Source organism: Fukomys damarensis, unplaced genomic scaffold (genome assembly GCF_012274545.1).
Source record: "Fukomys damarensis isolate Sample0158 unplaced genomic scaffold, DMR_v1.0_HiC HiC_scaffold_24, whole genome shotgun sequence".
NCBI lineage: Eukaryota > Metazoa > Chordata > Mammalia > Rodentia > Bathyergidae > Fukomys > Fukomys damarensis.
Window position 1 is genome coordinate 59,500,438 of NW_022900936.1, and position 18,744 is coordinate 59,519,181.

Here is an 18,744-nt window from a genome sequence, read left to right on the forward strand (position 1 = left end):
ACCTATTTCTCCTTTAGTTCCTAAGACTCTTTAAGTAGGAACTGCATCTAATTCATTTTTTTATCACTAGTCTCTTTTGTTTGGGTGGTGTTGATTGATAGGTTGATTCAAACAGTGTTTTGTGAATTCTGTTCTATATCAGTCTGTGTTCTAGGTGCTGGAGGCTCAATCACAGTTATAGGTTAGGTGAGGTAATATTTTATTGGGGTGTGGTGCAGGAAATGAACAAGCAAATAATAGTGCAAATAAAATGTCATGTGTTGTAAGTTCAGTGAAGAAAAGTATTAATACTAACATCATTTAAAATAGACCTAAACCAAGCTGTTGCATTGTTTTGATGAACAGACCACTGGAAACATCAAGCAGCTGTGTGAGTCTCTCTCTATAGCATATCACACACACTTCAGGAAAAAAAAAACTTGTATAAATATTTAATACTAAATTTATTGAGATATTATGAGATGGATACAAGCTTATTTTTCATCATCTTGTTTATCATTCTTTTCTACCAATGACCTGCATTTTAACCTGGAGTGCTGTACCTGCTCTTCTCCAAACATACCTTACCTCCTTCTGCTTATTTATGTTTTTACAGTATCCCTTTGGTTTGAAATGCTTTTTGATTCTGCTTCTAATTTGAAATCCTGTGTTCTTTTGAGGCTCATGTCAAATCTCTGCCTCTCTGAAATCACTGTTAGTCATCTATACCTCTCCCAACTTTAAGAATTTTTTCTTTAAGTGAGAAATCTGATTCTTCTCTATATAATAGTTATGTATGTGCTTGTCCACTATACTACACTGTATATTGTCTAAGAGCAAGGGTGATATTTTACTCAGCTTTCTTCCCATTGGTGCTTAACATTTTATCTTACTAACCATTGCATCATAAGTATTTTTGAATTGATTTAAATCTGTAGTGTAATCTGTTTTTATTAAAAGCAAACTAAAAATCTGATTTAGATGAAGAAGCAGCAAATTATTGTTTGTTTAAATTTCTCTATATGGAAAAACAAAAAGTAGTTATACAGACTAATAAAAATCTCAATAAAAATTTAAAGAATGATCAAAATATATGTGAATGTTAAAATTTAAAGAGATTATTATAGTAAAAGACACATTACCATTAATCCTCCTTAAAGCACTCATTTCAACCACACTTTGTCCCATCACTTATTCCATTTTGTGAAGCAGTCCTGAAAGTCTTCTTTTGTGAAGGTCTATGAGTTGTGATTTAAAAAAATACAACAGTGAATTCTTCTGGCCAAGTGCAGGCTTGTAAAAACATTAAGGTGTGTTCTTATTCACCTTATTCATCAGATCTGCTGCATGTGACTTCTTATTCTTTCCTAAAGTCAAAATGACCACGAAAGGTAAATGTTTTAAATCAACTCAGGACATCAAGGCAGGCATGAAAAGATACTGGTGAAGTAGAACCCCCAGAACTACTTCAGAAAGCAGCAACAATGATGCAACCTAGTGGGTTTGAAGCCAGGGGGACTGTTTTGAGAGTTACTAATGGCAGTGTGTCTTTTATTGTAATTTTTTAAAAAGAGCATTCACTATATTTTTAGATCACACATTCTACCCTCCTAAGATCCTGGGCTTTGATTCTTGTTTTTTGGTTGTTAGTGTTTTTTTTAATACAGTTCTTTCAGTGTTCTGCTTTCCTCCCCATGACCCAACTCTCACCTCTGAAATGGTCAGTGAGCAGCTAACAAAGATTGGATGATCAGGTACACTCTTCTGTGAGAGGTTATTTGGGACTTGGTTTTGTCAATGATTGTCATGAAAGCAATATATTTAAAATAGAATAAAATAAAGCCTTGCTTGATTTGGTAAACTAGCTTCATTTTATAGAGGACTCAGTTGAGCACTGGAGAGAAAGCAATTATTTCTTTGGCCTTCTGAAGTCATTTCCAGGGTAAGCTACAATTATAAAAGTAGAAATCTTTAAAGTTTGTGCTAGTATTACCTATATACAATGACTAAATAATTCCTTGCTATTTGGTTTTCAATAAATTTACAATGAATTACATGTCTTTTCCTCAATTCATTCAGTGTTTTAAAATGTTATCTCCCATAAGGCATCCTTGTAACAGTCCTAAAGAGTATGTACCTGTCATATTACTAACAATCCCTGTGGTTTTTTGTTTGTTTTTCTTCATAGCATTTACAATATCTATCTGTGTTCTTCCCTGGAATGTAACCACTACAGGGGTAGGAACTTTATTATTTTGTTTTGCAGCATCACCACTCTAACCTAGTACAGCCTGTTGCATGTTAGTAGCTCAGTACATAAATACAGTGAACTAAAATGCCAAAAATTAAAATGGGACTCTTGTCTCACATGTTTGTTACTAAACCCAGTTGTTTGGAAGCTTATTTTGTACTCTTCAAGTTGTGCTCACCTGGAAAACACAATAATAGAGCACACAAATCTGTTTAGGAATCTTTCATAAATTGACCAATCTGCTCTTTCCCTTTCCCTTTCAATGATTTTTCCCTGCTTGTTATAAGAAAAAAGCTGGCTTAAATTTTCCCACTAAGTGAAAATGGATTTCTAATTCAGGGTTTGGTTCCTTATCCTTTCTTTTTAATTCACTGTTATCCCGTTCTTCACTGGTCCCTGTTGACCTACTCAGAATCATTACTGGGAACCAGAAGACGCTATGTAATTGAATTGGTATCACTGCTGTCACTATCAGTTTGTGCAGGAAAAAAGGCTGAGGAAACACAAAGGCAGAAACTGCAATTGAACCTGGTTACTGGGAAGGTGAAACACAACTGCCATTTTCAGCGAGCACGCCAGGTTGGATGGTGAATGGAGTGGGGGGTTGAGTGAGATGGATGACTGCCACGGTATGTAACACCAAAGAGACGGACTTTGGGTAAACTGGGTGCGCAGAAGTCACGAATGTCACAGTTCTCTCAAGGTCAACTCTTTTCTAGGCATGCAAGCCCATGAGTATAGTACTGGGTTGAGAGGTCAGGAGGAGTTCCGGTTCTAATTTCATCATTAAAAATAAAACAGAAAGCAAACCACATAATTACCTTGGCATGCAGTCATCTCAAATTTAAAACTGAGACCAAACATATCATTTGTGCCTCTCAGGGCTGTGAGGAGGACCACATGACATAGGCTGATTGTTTCTGTATAGTGCTTCCCTCTGTATAAGTGATATTTAGAAGCTTTATAAGTCTTCTTATGTTATGATCAATGACTTATTTCCAAAATGAGTAAGCATTGCAGTTAGCTATCCATCCATTAGAGAAAGCATGCCACAGAGTTGGCTTGCTGAAATCATATATGTATGTGTGTGTGTGTGTGTGTTATATATATATATACTTTTTTTTCACATTGAGTTTATTGGTACATTTTAGGTATACAGTACAGTTACATTCATCATTGGGATCTTGTACCTTTACATGACAGGTCTTGGTTCTCGTTTTTTCCCCTTGTCCCTGCCCTCCTTTCACCCCCTCCTCCCTTCCCTATTTACAAATATTTTGTTTCCATTTTTTCATTTTCTCATTTTTTTCTTTTCCCTTATTACCTTTCCCCTACCCTTCCCACTTTCTCTATACCTTTAGCCCTTTTCTTCCTATTTCACATTGTCAATTATATCATTAGGATCTTATGTACCGTTATAGTTTTTCACACCAGAGAACCTATTCGATATTTATACATGTGTGACTTATATATTTCACTTAGGAGTATATCCTCAATATGTATCCATTTTCCTATGAATTATATTTATTTAACTTTCACATTAATATGCATAATCATGGCTGGGAATTTAACAGCCTGAAAGCCAGGAAATATGTAAGTGATATTTATTAAAAATCCTTGTATTTCAGTATTTCTCTTGCCATGGTGAGGAACGGTGCTTATTTTGATATTTATCACTTTAATTTGCTTTCTCTGTTTCCTGGAATCTTATTTTTGTTAATTTAAATACTACTTCTGATAGGTCATGTTACTAGATAGCTCATCCATCATAGGTCAGTTCTCTAACCTTTTATTTAACCCAGGATTTCTCTACTATTGGCTGCTTTTAACTTCATTTTATGATATTTTAGAACTCATTTAGTATTTACTTTAATTCTAGCCTCAATTAGCCATTTAAGAGAAAGACCAAACTGCTTCAGTTTTGTTCCTCTGCTTCATAACATCTCAAAAAAATGTTCAAAAATCTAGTGATACTAACAGGCTGGAATAACTAAGTTATTTCCTTTTGTGTAACCTGTTTTTTGCTCTCAGAGATATTGGCAGCTGGATAAAAAAGGTAGAAGAGTGAAATGAAGGTCTGGAAATCTATTTTCTATTAAGGACAAGATTAACAGACAACACAGTGTCCCTAGAATATTGGTTTATACCTGGTGTCTGGGAATAATTATCAAAGGCACTCATCTTCACCCACAAAGATGTATTACTTTGGGCAATAAATAATATCATCATCCTGTTGAGAACAATATTTTCAGAGCATCTTCCCAATCCTCAAAACCATAAACTTATACAGCAAGAAGGAGCTTTGGAGTTTCTTAACTATGCAGACAACTGGGGAAAAGCTACACTTTTTCTGGTCAACCAGACACTTCGATTTTGCCAAAAGCTAGCCATGTAAATTTTGATTATCTCTCTGGCTTTGGGTTTTAATTCTAAAATGATAGTGTCAACCAAGCACCTAGCTGGTATTTCTCTTCTGTAGTCTTTACTGATATTTTCTGATTACCAGATTATATGTATTCCTTAAAAGTTGAAAGACTATAAATCATGTAACATGTTAAAAAGGAAAAGTGCTCCCATAAGGGTACTCTGTAGATACAGTCAATATTGACTATATTTGGCATATATTTATGGATATGTTAATGTCTGTGATACATAATGATTGCATTCATCTTGGGGAATTGGTGTGTGTACACACTGCATCTTAGCACCCAGTCCTCTGCTCTGACCATCCCCAGATCCCTTTCCCTCCCTGTTTCCTACTATCTCTCTCTCTCTTTTTTTTTTTTTTTTTTGTACCAGGGATTGAACTCGGGTTCTTGTGCTTGCAAGGCAGGTCATAGAACCATTGAGCTAAATCTCTGGCCCCCTACCATCTCTTTTATTTTGCTCATTAAGTTATTTATATTTTAGGTTTCTCATATAAAAACCATGTAATATTTAGTCTTCTGAGTATGATTTATTTTAGCATTATGCTTTTTCTCTTGTGCTAAAGATCAAAGGAAGGTTGCTTTATAGAAGAGTTTTAGACAACTTTCTAAAGGTAGCAAGAGTCACAGGGTGGTCCAGAGACTGATGAGCCTTTAAATTGATTTTTCTAAATCTCTGTTCTATCCAGTGGCACAGGAAATGGAAATAAGGCAGAGCACCTTTGTTCTCCTATCTGTGTGTTCCTATCTTTTCATCAGAACCTGTCATTTGGTTGTGCAGAAGGCTCCATTTTGACTGCTTCACCATGGTTCGAATTACCTGGTGGTTGTATTGTAACTTCTGCACTGGAACACTAATGGTCCTCTTCAGTTCCTTTGGCTGTATTTAATTGCAGTGATCTGCTCAAACTGATCGATAGTGACAGGAGGCAGATGTCCGGAGAGTCCTCATTGCCCAAGATGAGCTGTCGTGGTGGACAAACACTCTATTGTGTGTAGGCTCTGGTTTGGATGCCAAAAACACATGACTAAAATAGAATGTTATAATTTTTGTCATAATGAAATCAGTACCTCCTCAGAAATAATTACTACATTTTTGTCCTAAACTTTCATATTTACTTTTCCCACTAATTAATATGACAGCAAGAGAAAAGAGATAAGATGGCAAAATGAACATAATACTATCACTATATTTACCTTTATAGTTATTGTAGAAAGCCAAGAGGCCCATGAAAAAAAAAGGGCTACTCAAATTTTAGGCATAATTAAATTTAGTGTACGCTCTTTGTGGTAGATCGATGGATAGTCTGGATATTTTGGTCTTGTAACCTGAGTGAGATTGGAAATTTATGGCATTTGAGCTCTATTGTATAAATATAGGTAAGATATGCCTTACAGCTTTAGGGTATTCCATTCAGAGAGATTTTTACATTAGCAGTTCTGGTTTTATGATCAGGTATACATTTGATCTGGTATATAAAATGTTGCACCTACTGGATTTAATACTTGATTCTTTATTAAATTAAAATTGGATACAAATCATCTCTAAATATTTTCTTGCATTAATTTTATGCAAAAATCGCTTCTGATACTTTTGTACTAGGCTCTCATCTTCTACTTTCTCAATTCCTCATTTTCTAATGCTGAGGGCTCCATGTCCCATAAGATGCCTGACTTCTGCTGTAGTCCAAGGTCACCTGTGTTTTGAGCCTCACTTTCAGTGACCCATTGTTAATTCTGTGCTGGCATTATCTTTTAAACTCCTCAGAACTGTGTTGTTAATTCTAATAATAAAAATATTGTAATGCAAATCAGATTTTTGGAACATGGTAATATTACAAAAGTAAAAACAGTAACAATGTTGATGGCACTTATATGATTATTCACTGCCTCCTGGATTGCATTTGATGGATTGTTTAATAAAAAGTAGGAGCAACCGCAGCAGAAAAAGGTGGTGTTTGAAAAACAATCTCAGTGGCCAGGATTACCTCAGCTAGTCCTAGGCTAGGTCTTTCTGCTAATCAAATCGGTGATGCAATCTTCCCCATTTCCCAGAAGGCCCCTCTCTCTCCATAGTGACAGAGAATACATTTGATGCTTCTTTACTGTGCCCTACATCCATGACCCCCTATCCCTTTGAACAATCACTGCTGCTAAGGAACCCAGTGACCTGGTGACATATAGCTGCAGCCCAGTAGCCCATTCTATCTTTTTTTTTTCCCCTTTTCTTACTGAATTGAATTGCAAATCCAGGCATGCCTCAGTGAAAGCACTTATATTTCTGATCTGCATCTTCGCTCCCCTCCTCCTCAGGGACAGCAAAAACCCTGAGGAAATGTAGTCAGCCTCAGTTAAACCAAGCCTCTGATCAGATTAGCTTGCTGTTTAATGAGTCTTGAGGTCGTCATCACAGCTGCACTCTATCCCATTTTACATAAGCAGAAAGGTCAATGTGTGAAGGTCCTTATTCTGCAGATGGGGGCCCATTTATGAAACTTGGGGATCTGTTTCTCCAGTTTGACCATGAGGTTCAGACCAGAAGGGATATTTGCAGGTTTTGATTGGGGAGTCATAAAACATAAGAAAGAGCTAAGAATCCTTACCTATAGAAAGTGATTCAATTATGGCTGCTAAAGCTTTGGATTTTATTCCTTTTAAGCAATTAGCCCAGACCAATTATTTATTTTATAGCATAAGGTCATAATTCTTATACCATAAGGAGATACCATAAGATCTGTTGCGGAAAATATGTGTTATGCACAGCCTATGAAAAACAATGGATTTCTCCACTTTTCTTTCTCTCTTGGAGCCTTCACCGTGAAACTTTCTAGCTATTCTCTGTGCCTTCAAACAGTATCTAAATTATGATCACTTTACCTTCTAGTGGTATGATAATTTACCAGAATTATCTGAGGCACTTCAAAGTTTTGTTTAACTACCATGGGCATTACAGAACCCTAGAACAGAGCCTGTTAAATCTGTCCTAAGATATTTTCCACCTAAATATGTCATCAAAAATGAAGATTGACTAAGCCAAACCAAAGTATCTGGTTACTTATCTTAGGGAGTAGAAAACTAGTAATATTTTAAAATAGTAATTGTATCAGCTTTTGAAAAAAAGCCAAAAATCATGATAGGAGAGTTTATTATTGAATGATTTATTACCCTGGTTCTTTGTAAATTAATATGGAGTGCTACATTCATCCTTAGGTGTAGACGCAGGCCATTCATTTTTACAGTACAATGTCATTTTATAATAGAAAAAATACTGGCTCATTAGTCAAGAGGCCTGGAGTTTGGTTTCAGTTGTTCCATTAACTAGCAAGGTGAATTCAGTTAAATTACTTGAACCGAGAATTTGTCTGTCAAATGAAGTGACTTCCCAAATTTTCTTCCATCTCTGAGAGTCTATTTTCCCTGTGAGTTACCCTGAGGGTTTTCAGAGAGTGCCTGTGGTAGCCAAGATAGAGTCAGTGTGTGAGAACAAAATATGGAAATGTATCACTGTTTAGATTCTCTGTGAAGGAGGCTATGAGATAGGGATTGTCAAGGAGGTAGCTTATAAAAATGTACTCTGGAAGGGAAGGGATTAAGGTAAGATTGAGCAGAAGGACAAGTAGCTGTGACAAAATCCTAAGGAAAAACACAGGATTGGAAAGTGTGCTGGGCACTGGTGCCTTTGCTGAGCAGTCTTTGGATGCCATCTGGAATGAAACTGCTCTCTTTAACTGAAGTAGTCCCCAAAGGGGGCAAATAACTATGGTTTTAAGTAGTTTTCCCACAGCTGGAAGAGTGAGCCCTTCTTTATTTTGAGGTGATATGAGGCACATCACTGGAAGCTCATGTGCTCTCACACTGTATCAGTGGAATATATATATGAAAACACCTAACAGCGAATCAGTAAATGTTCATTTGTCCACCCACCCATCCATCTGTGCATCTGCCCATTCATGCATCCACCCATCCATCCAGTCATCCATCCACTCATCTTTTCACTCATGTTTTTATTACCACTGCTTTTTTTTTCTTTTCAAAGGTCATAGAACTGAACTGGTCATTTCTTATATTAGTAAAAAGCAATCCCTGTTTAAGGCAAGTGATTGAATTTATTAATTTTCTTCCAAACAACTACTTTTATTTTATAATTATATACTAATTAATAATAATGAATAGCAATTGAATGCAGCTCTGTGCCTTGTGTGGTGTCTTAAGCATTTATTTAATTGTCTCAACTAGCTTATGTGGTAGGCTGAGTTGATATAAATAGTCTCATTGTAGAAATGAAGAACCTTAAAATTAGTTTAGTAACTTATTCAGTCATGAAACCATGAAATGAAAGGTAGACTTTAAATTCTTTTATGCTAATTTCTGGTCCAGGGTTCTTTCCATAGTGTTACAGTCAGCAGGGTCTCATGAACTCTCAGGAACTAGACATGAGGTAGCCTGTATTCCTAGAGTCTTTTCTCAGCTGGAGCTGAGCAGCACTGACTTCCAGGAGCAGGGATCCATGAGCGCTTCTCCCATTGCTTTATTTCTCTGCATTTCAGCCCTCATGTAGCTTACTGAGCCTTGCATAATCCTGTGTATGTGCTCTCAGTTGACCCACTGAAGTTGGTAATTTTATGTACAGAGCAGCAAAGACTGCTCTCTGTGACTTAGTGGGGAGTATGGTAAAAAAGAAATGTCCTGCTGCTTGTCAAACCATAATTTGCATTTGAATCTCCTGGAAATTTTGTTAAAATGCAGGCTCTGGTTTACTGGTTCTAAGTCTACAGTGGGTCCTAAGATTCTTCACTTCAAGGAGTGGCCAGGTGGGTTGACCGACCCTGCTGACTATGGATCAGATCTCCTCTCCACCAGTGACAGGAATCCACATTTTTTTTAACAAAGGGAACTTAAGATTGGTCTTTGCTTTTAAGGCTGATTGGAGGCAATGATCTGAAAGAAATAGGTCATAACTGCACTATGGTGGGCAGTTTCTTGTCTCTTGTACATCTTCCCAAATTCCACCCTTTCTAAAGAAGAAAGGAAGGAAGGAGGGTGACAAAGAAGGGAAGAAGGGAATAAGAGAACAAGATAGATAAAAAAGAAAATCTAATAAACAATGTAACACATGGTCAAAACCAGCCAAACTGTATGTATATGTGACACTACTCACACATGTCGAACACTGGTTTGGAGCTTCTTATTAAGCAGAATCAATATTACCCACTTTGTGAAAAAAAAGAAAAAATCATGTGTAGATGAAATCTGCAGACATCAGAAAGTAAAACATTACAGACAGGCACCCAGAGTAAGGGGTCCGGGGGCTGGGTGTCAAAAGCCCAGAGGAAAGTCCCGTGATCTTGTTAAGCCAGCTGCATTTATTGGACTGTGGCTGGATTTTTATACAAAAGAATGGCCCTCAGCACTGTCCCTGGGTGTTAGTTTACTCCTTAATGATGTCGGTACTGTAGAATACCATTTCATTTCCTGGCTTCTTAGGCTGGTGGAGATGGTGGGTGGAAACAGATGCTTTTGAAGTGATTTCCCTGCTAAAACATTCAAATTGCTTTTTTCTAAGGGGTATGTAATATTTTCTGAGTTTTCACGGTATGACTTCTCCAAGCAATAGAAGAGGGGGCAGCGAATAGAGGCTACAGCCTTAGAATGTTCTTGAGAATAATACCAGGCAGGGGCGGGGGAGGGTTTTTGTTTCCTACATGGCAAGCAAGCTCTCTACAAGCAGTGAGTAGACATGAAAATCTGGTCCACTCACCAAGGAACGGTCAGTGCAGTGGTGGAATATACATGTGAATGGAAAATATAAAACAGGCTCAGCCACGACCTCCTGAGGTGTGAGATATTCTGTGACAGAGCAAGTGCTTCTGCCAGTCGATCTGCTGTCTTCCTGCCTCCATTCTAGTCTCAGAGTGGGGGTGTTGGGTAGGGTAGTATTGGTGCTGACATCCATTGTCTGTCTGTGTTCCTGTGTGTGTGTGTGTGTGTGTGTGTGTGTGTGTGTGTGTGTGTGTAGTGGGGGAGGGCTGAGGCTTTCAAGAGCATGTGTCTCTGGAGACTTGGGGAGGGAAGGCTGAGCTCAGGACTTGGTGCCAGGATTCCAGAGGGAATCAGAAGCATGGTAATTAGGCATCCCCCCCTCAGGCAAATGGGAAAGGAGTTTCTTTTCCCTCAGTGCCAGCCTGCAGAGATGAAAACTAGGTGGAGATATTAGGATGTGCTTGCCATTCCTGCTCAGGATCCCTGAAGGCATAGTGAGAAGATGCTACTCTGTCACAGACTCCACTAGCCGTGGACTTCAGTATCCTATTTTCTTGTCCATGAAACTTTTTAAGCCCATTTGTTTGACTGATTTATCACAAAAAAAAATCATATTTAACCTTTGACCACAGGAAACTGACTTTCTTTCTGAGAAAATGGCACAGTGTGTGAAACAAGGAAGACAGAACAGGGATGTGTAATTTCACTTAAAGGACATCTCCATGAAACTAGGAATAATTTAAGATTTAGATTAGCCCGTTTTGCAAGAGCACTTGTGGCTTTCTGACTGATTTGCATTTGTTATTCGATTGACTCCTACAATAAGGCTTGAGCTAGGCACTGCAAGGGCAATTTCAAAGATGACATGCTGAGACCAGAGAGTATGGTTTATCTAAGGTCACACATTTAATCAATTGCAAAATTAAGACTCAATAGATGGTTTTCTTTTGCCTCCCATAACACTGTGCTCGCTCTCCAAAAGTGATCTGCTACTATCTTCCACGTGACATCTCTACCTGCGTCAGAGATCTATTTTTATAATTGTCCATAGAAAATAGGCCCCATCCACTCATGCCCTTCTTGTTATCATTTTATTTGACTTATCAAAGACCAGAATCTCCCAGGTTGATTGAGAGATGGTATAGAAAAGACACAAGTTGCTATGTCATGCTTCTACCCTCTGTTGTTTTAGGGGAAGTACAGGGTGTTTGCTTTGTACTGTGGTACAAAGCTAATTCAGATACCAGATTCTCATGTAAAGCAATAAAAAGGAATGGATATTGGTATTGAGTTTGAAGCCAGACTTTATACCACCCTTCCCATGGGTTAATTTTTCAAGGCCACAGTTGACCCATTCTAAAACAAGAATAATAATATCTCTCTGTGAGACTCACTGTTTAAACTATATACTATATTTTAGATGGTCAATAGTACATCTGGTCCCAGAATGTTAGTGACTAATTTTAGCTGCACAGATTGCTAGGGGACCCAGGATTTTAAAAGATTTGATTTTGAAAGACTTGCAAGAATTCAAAATAATTTAAATGCAGTTCAACTGAAAGTCTTTTTTACTTTCAGCTCTCCGATTCTGCAGGACTAGGAAATTTGGCCAGCCAAAGCCTCTTAAAGAACAAAGGCTGTGTTTTTTAGGGTATCCTTATGGCTATCAAACAAAGGAATTTACATGGAAAAGGAATTCCACTTGAGGGTGAGATTAAGAGGAGTGTGTGTGTGTGTGTGTGTGTGTGTGTGTGTGTGTGTGTGTGTATGTAGGATGAGAAGATAGAAGGGGACTAGTCAGGATGTGCCTCTTATTTAACCATATTAATATAACGATCCAAGGTATTTGGGGTTTTTGTATAGCTTTGCCTTTGGGATACAATCCTCTTCTTACCCTATAATTTTTCTGGATAATATTGTCTTCAGAATATATTATCAACCTTTGTATTTGTTATATGGGGTAAAATAAACTCCATTTTACTAGGAAAATAAGAATCTACGTTCACAATAAAAAGATATACAGTTGCCCAAATAGACAACTTCCAACTTTGTTCAGCTTTAATCATGACTTAAAGACTAATCATTTCTGAAAACACTGCCCTACTTTCCTTGGTTCACCCCATTCTCCTGATTATTTACTGAGTCTATATTCTAAGAGTCTTATCCTGCTTTTCTTAGTAGAACAAGTTGGGATTTTGGGGGGGCTCCATAGCCATTACTATGGTCATATACCTTTGGCCCATCAGCTTTAATGGAACTCTCCTTATCTCCTTCCCAGGGCACTTTTTTGTTTTTATGAATTGTCCTTTCAGATACCTACTCCTGAACTGGAGAAAGCAGAAAAACCTTAGGTTGAAGATCTGAAAAGAACTAAAATCAAGAGGCCCCTTTAGATCTGCCTATCCGAGGATTGAAAGAAGGGAAAATGTGACCTGGTGTTGTGTGAAGGATATTGAGTCCTGTTGTCCATAAATGGCATTTTTTTTCCTCATTGAGTTTGGTACATTTTAGGCATACAGTACAGTTTCATTCATTATTGGGATCTTGTATCTTTTACATGACAGGTCTTGGTTCTCATTATTTCCCCTTGTTCCTGCCCTCCCTCACCCCACCTCCCTCCCCCTTTACAAACACTTCCTTTCCATTTTTTCATTTTCTCATATTTTTTTCTTTTCCCTTATTTGCTTTCCCCTACCCTTCCCACTTTCCCTACACCTTTAGCCCCTTTCTTCCTATTTCACATAGTCCAATAAATCATTAGGATCTTATGTACTATTTTAGTTTATTCACACCAGAGAAACTATTTGGTATTTACACATGTGTGACTTATTTATTTCACTTAGGAGTATATCCTCAATATGTATCCATTTTCCTACAAATGAATCTAATTTCTCATTCTTTATGGCTGAGTAGTATTCCATTTTATAGAAAAATCACATCTTCTTTATCCAGTTTCCAATGATACGCAAATGGGCTGTTTCCAAGTTTTAGCTATTACAAACTGTGCTGCTATAAACATAGGTGCACATATATCACTGTGATATGATTCTTTTAATTCCTTTGGAAAGATACCTAGCAGAGGGATGCCTGGGTCAATGGAACCTCTAGTCCCAGCTCCTTGAGGTATCTCCATATTGATATCCATAGTAGTTGCACCAGTCTGCACTCCCACCAACAATGGAGAAGGGTTCCTTTCTCCCCACAACCCCACCAACATTTGTTATTGTGTGATTTCTTGATAGAAGCCATTCTTTGTGGGGTGAGGTGGAATCTCAGTGTTGTTTTCATCTGCATCTCTCGAATGACCAGTGATGTGGAACATTTTTTCATATATTTACTTGCTGTTTTTACTTCTTTATCTGAGAAATGTGTGTTCATTTCAGATGCCCATTTTTGAATCGGGTCTTTATATTTGGGGGAGCTGATTGTTTTGAATTCTTTATATATTCTAGATAATAGTCCTTTGTCTGAAGAGCAGCTGGTAAAAATTTTTTCCCACATTGTAGGTTGTCTCTTAGTTCTGTTGATGGTTTCTTTTGCAGTGCAGAAGCTTTTTTAATAAGAAGAGATCCCAGTTGTTGATTTTTTCTGCTAGTTTCCATGCTACTGAGGATTTGTTCATAAAATCTTTTCCTATGCCAGTGTCTTCAAGAGTTCTGCTTAACTTATCTTCCAGCAAGTTTAGTGTTTCTGTTTTAATATTTAGATTTTTAATCCACTTGGATTTTAATTTAGTGCATGGTGAAAGATAAGGGTCTAGTTTTAATCTTTGGCAGGTTGAGATCCAGTTTTTCTAACACCCATAAGTGGCTTTTCTTTAGAGCATTGAAAGTACTCTATGATTGTTATTTGTTATTTATAGGAGATCAAATTGTTGAGTTTTTATAAAGACATTAAAAACAGTCAGATTGAAGCAGATAAACCCAGAGTCATATTCTAGGTTTGTTATTAACAGATGTAGGACCTTAGGAAAATTGCTACACTTTTCCCATCCTGTAAAATGACAAATATGATACATCCTTTATATGATTATAATATAGAATAGAAATAAAGACTATAAAGTGCTCTTGTACCTAGTGTCTATTAAATGCACTATTTATAATTTAAATTTTTTATTTTATTAGTACATATGTGTAGTACATACTGTTTTTATTACTTTTGGGATATGTACATAAGACATCTCATTTTCTTTTTTCATCTCATTTCCCTCCCTTCCCTATTCTCCCCCCATCTCTTGATCCTCTTCTTTTTTCAAAGGGAAAGGAGATGAAAGAATAAATTGAGATGTTATGTACATGTACAAACTCCACACAAGAAATGTAAACATGATGTAGTGCAAACTTGTTAAAAAAGGAACTATTTATAATTTTGTATTCAGAAGCTAATTCCCCATAATCTACTCATTAAAATATGAATATGCCCCCTCTAGAGGAGTAATAGCCTTGATTTATAAGTTCAATTGCCTTTATCTTAGAAAATAGTGGGGCCCAGGGAACAGAAGAAATAAGAAAAAGGATTTGAAGGGGTAAGTAACCTAAGCAAGTGGGCAGATTATAGCAGGCAAGTAGACACTTGGTGACTGGGTATCCAGAAGACAGCAATAGAGCTGTGGGAGCCTGTGAAGTGTAAGCCACAAAACTGCAAGGGAATGGTGTCCACCCACTGCACTATGGATAAGCCCCTTTTGGTAAGATTGAACCACTTGTGCCATAATCCTTGCGCCAAATGGTGGCTTGGGTCATAAAACTGCCTACTGTGAGAAAGGCTCTTCTTCACTGCTGTAGCTCATAAACTCTTTCAAGTAATTATGTCTGTATCTGCAGCACGGAAGGGAACTAGGCTTGAGATAAATGGCACATTTCATAAAAAATTGTTATGAAGACAAAAGGAAAACTAGGCAGCAAGGAAACTGTTTTTGTTCATTCATGGGACATGGACTTTTGGAGACTTGACCTAGAAGTAGGAACCAAAGACTTCTTTCCAATTTCATCCGGAATAAATCTATGAAAGTGTTTGTTCCTTCCTCTCCTGAAGCCTACTAGTACTGGGGCACTAAGAGTGTATTAGGAGGCTTTCTGTGCCAATTCAAGGCTGAAAACAGTAAATTCTTTTTTTTTTCTCTCATTGAGTTTATTGGTACATTTTAGGTATACAGTACAGTTGCATTCATTGTTGGGATTTTGTACCTTTACATGACAGGTCTCGGTTCTCATTTTTCCCCTTGTCCCTGCCCTCCCTTCACCCCCTCCTCCTCTCCCCCTTTACAAACACTTCGTTTCCATTTTTTCATTTTCTCATTTTTTTTTCTTTTCTCTTATTTCCTTTCCTCTACCCTTCCCACTTTCCCTACACCTTTAGTCCTTTTCTTCCTATTTCGCATTGTCAATTATGCCATTAGGATCTTATGTACCACAACAGTGAATTCTTTTTACCATAATGGGGTAGAGGAAAAATGCTTTGTTGGAAATGCTAACTTCCACTGACACATGATTATTTTTCAGGAGCTATCCCTCCATACCTGGCTACTGGAAGCCCTCCATCCCTTACCCACTTACCTACCGAGGTCATGAAGTTTCCACCTAAGAACTATCAAGAGTTCCTAGAAATTAAACCAGGTAAAAATTTATGTGATTTGACAGTTGTAAGGAGCATTCATCACTGAAGACAGAGGGAAGCAAAAAGCTGGATGGCTTGAAATTTGCTGGGCATAGTGAGGAATTTATGGCTAAATTATTCGTGCTGTCACTCCCATTTTTTTAGTTAGACCTACAAATTAATTTGTTCCTATGCATTTTTTTATCTGAGCAATATATTTTAAAAATGTTTGCCATGTTGCATCAAGGGTCTTTGATGGAAAACAGCAACCACAATAACACCAACTTATTTTCAGAAAAATTCCTTGCAAAGAATAGCGAAGGAAAGCAGCAGGCATCTTCAATGCCTGATCAGACAGGAGATATGCCCACTTGCAGTACAGTAAGTGTGAAGTCTTTTTTTCTTATTTGGCCTACTATGTTTCTTTAATGGTAGTTTTTTAAAAATAAAGGAAAACACTGTATGAAGCAATATATTTTCTGCTTTTAAGGCAGTTTATTCCAAAATGCTTAAGGGGAAGTATTTGATCCAGACAGTTCAGAGAAGTAACCCGATCCACTACGGGGAAACAAACAGAGTTACCGAGGGCATGACTTCAAGCTTTAGTATTCTACTAATAACTGTATTTTCACTTGTTCAGCAGCTCCAGGCATTATTACACTAAATTCTTGACACAACAGTATCAAGTGGATATGGAGGTTCCTGTTATTTATACTAAAAAGTGTATCGAATACATTAGTCTCGACCTAAGTTTACAAAACTAATTGATGGAAGTACTCATATTGGAGCCCAAATCCTATTCTCATTTCATAAAATCACACTGTCTGCATTCTTCCTCATTCTTTATTCCACACAGAGGTAAATGTTGATCTGTAATTAGCCATGGATTCCAATAATTCATTTAACATTCACTTACTCAACATCTTTTGAAAGCCTCCTGTTTGCCAGGGATTACTGGTGCTGTAATAGTTCACAAGGCAAACCCCGTCTTTGTGAGGAGGTTATAGTCTGATTGAGAAAATTACTATAATATGAGGCAGATGTAAAATGTGCCAGAGGAAAACTATGCATCTTTGCTTCTCCATTTCTCATTTCCACAGATAATCAATAATTAATCCTACTTTGTATTTTGCTCCTACCTGTCTTCCAAGGAAATCAAATGCTTTGTATATATTATCTTGTCATTGCTCCTAATAGTAGACTCCAGAGTTAGCTGTCTGAGGAGACTGTAGGCAAGAACCAAAAAGGAAGCTAAGAAATGGGGAAACACCCAGGTTTCAGATGGAGCCATGGGTCATGTAACAGAACTCTGTGTGAAATGACAAAAGTCCAGCTAAAGCTATGTCAACCATGTGGGTTTTGTTGTTCGGTGAATGAAAATGTTGACACAGAGTTGATCCACAAGTCCTTGATCTAGGGAAACTAGAGTCTCAAGTATCTATTTGCCTCTCCACCCTTGATTTCTTCTCATCGCACTTCTTCCTTTTTCCCTCTAATTGAGTCTTACTCTTTTTATGAGGCTGCTTTAGAATTTCATCTTTAAAGTTTTATCACTTGTGAAAAACATGAGGTCTTTCCTATAAATTTCAAAGAGAAAAATCCTGGGAAGAATTTTCAATTCGTTTTTTGATGATGATGATGATGATGATGATGGTGATGGTGGTGGTGGTGGTGGAGGTGGTGGTGGTAGTTTGTGGCCCTGTGTCAAATCCAGGGCCTTGGACATTCTACTTTCCCTGGTTATTTAGATCTTAACTCATCTCAATTTATTAGAGAGTATATCTCTGACCACATATGCATTATAAAGCAACCCCCATCAGTGTTTTGTCTTAATGCTTATAACTACTAAATTTTTCAGTTTCCTCTTTCCTCTTTTCATCTTCTTCTCTAGAATGTAAATTTTATGAAAACAAGGATCTTTTCTGTTTTCTTTTCTGCTCTAATGCCAAATCATATAATGATGTCTAGATCACTGTGTAGGACCTTAATATGCATTTGTTGAATAAATAATTGAATGAATGAATACAAAATAGAAGGAACTATAGAATTTGTTACCATTTGTACAAGAGATATGCTTAAAAATTGTTTATATTTTTAAAACATCAAGGCAATTCAAGAAATCAATACTGTTGAAATATGGTGGGACTAGAGCTGATCTTGAGTAATATAACCAAGACTTTAATTCTTATACCAAGGTTGGAAGGCAGATGTTCACCTTTCCCATCTATATTCTCAGGTTGTATGAGCTCTGTGAATGATATTGTAGAAACTCTTCTTGCATAGCTATCACTTATTGAGCATATGTCATATGCCAAACACCATGCTATTTTATATGCATTAGCTTCAGTTCTGAGACTTGAAATAATAAGTTGCTTACTCAAGGTCCAGAAGTTTATAAAAGGCAGGAATGGAATCAGAACATTTACTGGTACCTCACAGTGTTTTCTTTCAAGTGCTCTAGTACATCAGGATGAAAACTTCAGAGTTGTGTTAATACATAAGGTCTCATAATTGTCACTTGGCCCAAAACCCACCTTATTTCTATCTATGCTCGGGATGTATATGGACAAATACAATTCTATTCAAGGTGCCAGAGGTTTTTATCTCAGTTCAAAAGTATGGTTCCTAGACCAGCTTTCAGGGTTATTTTCTGATCTTTTGAATCAGAAGTTTTGGAGTAGACCTACCAATATTTTAACAAGACTTCCAGGGGATTCAGATGATTCCAAAGCC

General features: G+C 37.2%; 1 long non-coding RNA gene across 1 annotated transcript in view; it reads left to right on the forward strand.

Moving 5' to 3' along the window:
* The window catches only part of LOC104866214, a 38,804-nt gene extending 22,781 nt beyond the window's left edge, over positions 1-16,023 (forward strand). The window contains exon 3 of the long non-coding RNA XR_781382.2: positions 15,918-16,023. This is a non-coding gene — a long non-coding RNA (uncharacterized LOC104866214). The remainder of the gene's footprint in view (positions 1-15,917) is intronic.
* Positions 16,024-18,744: the final 2,721 nt, after the last annotated feature.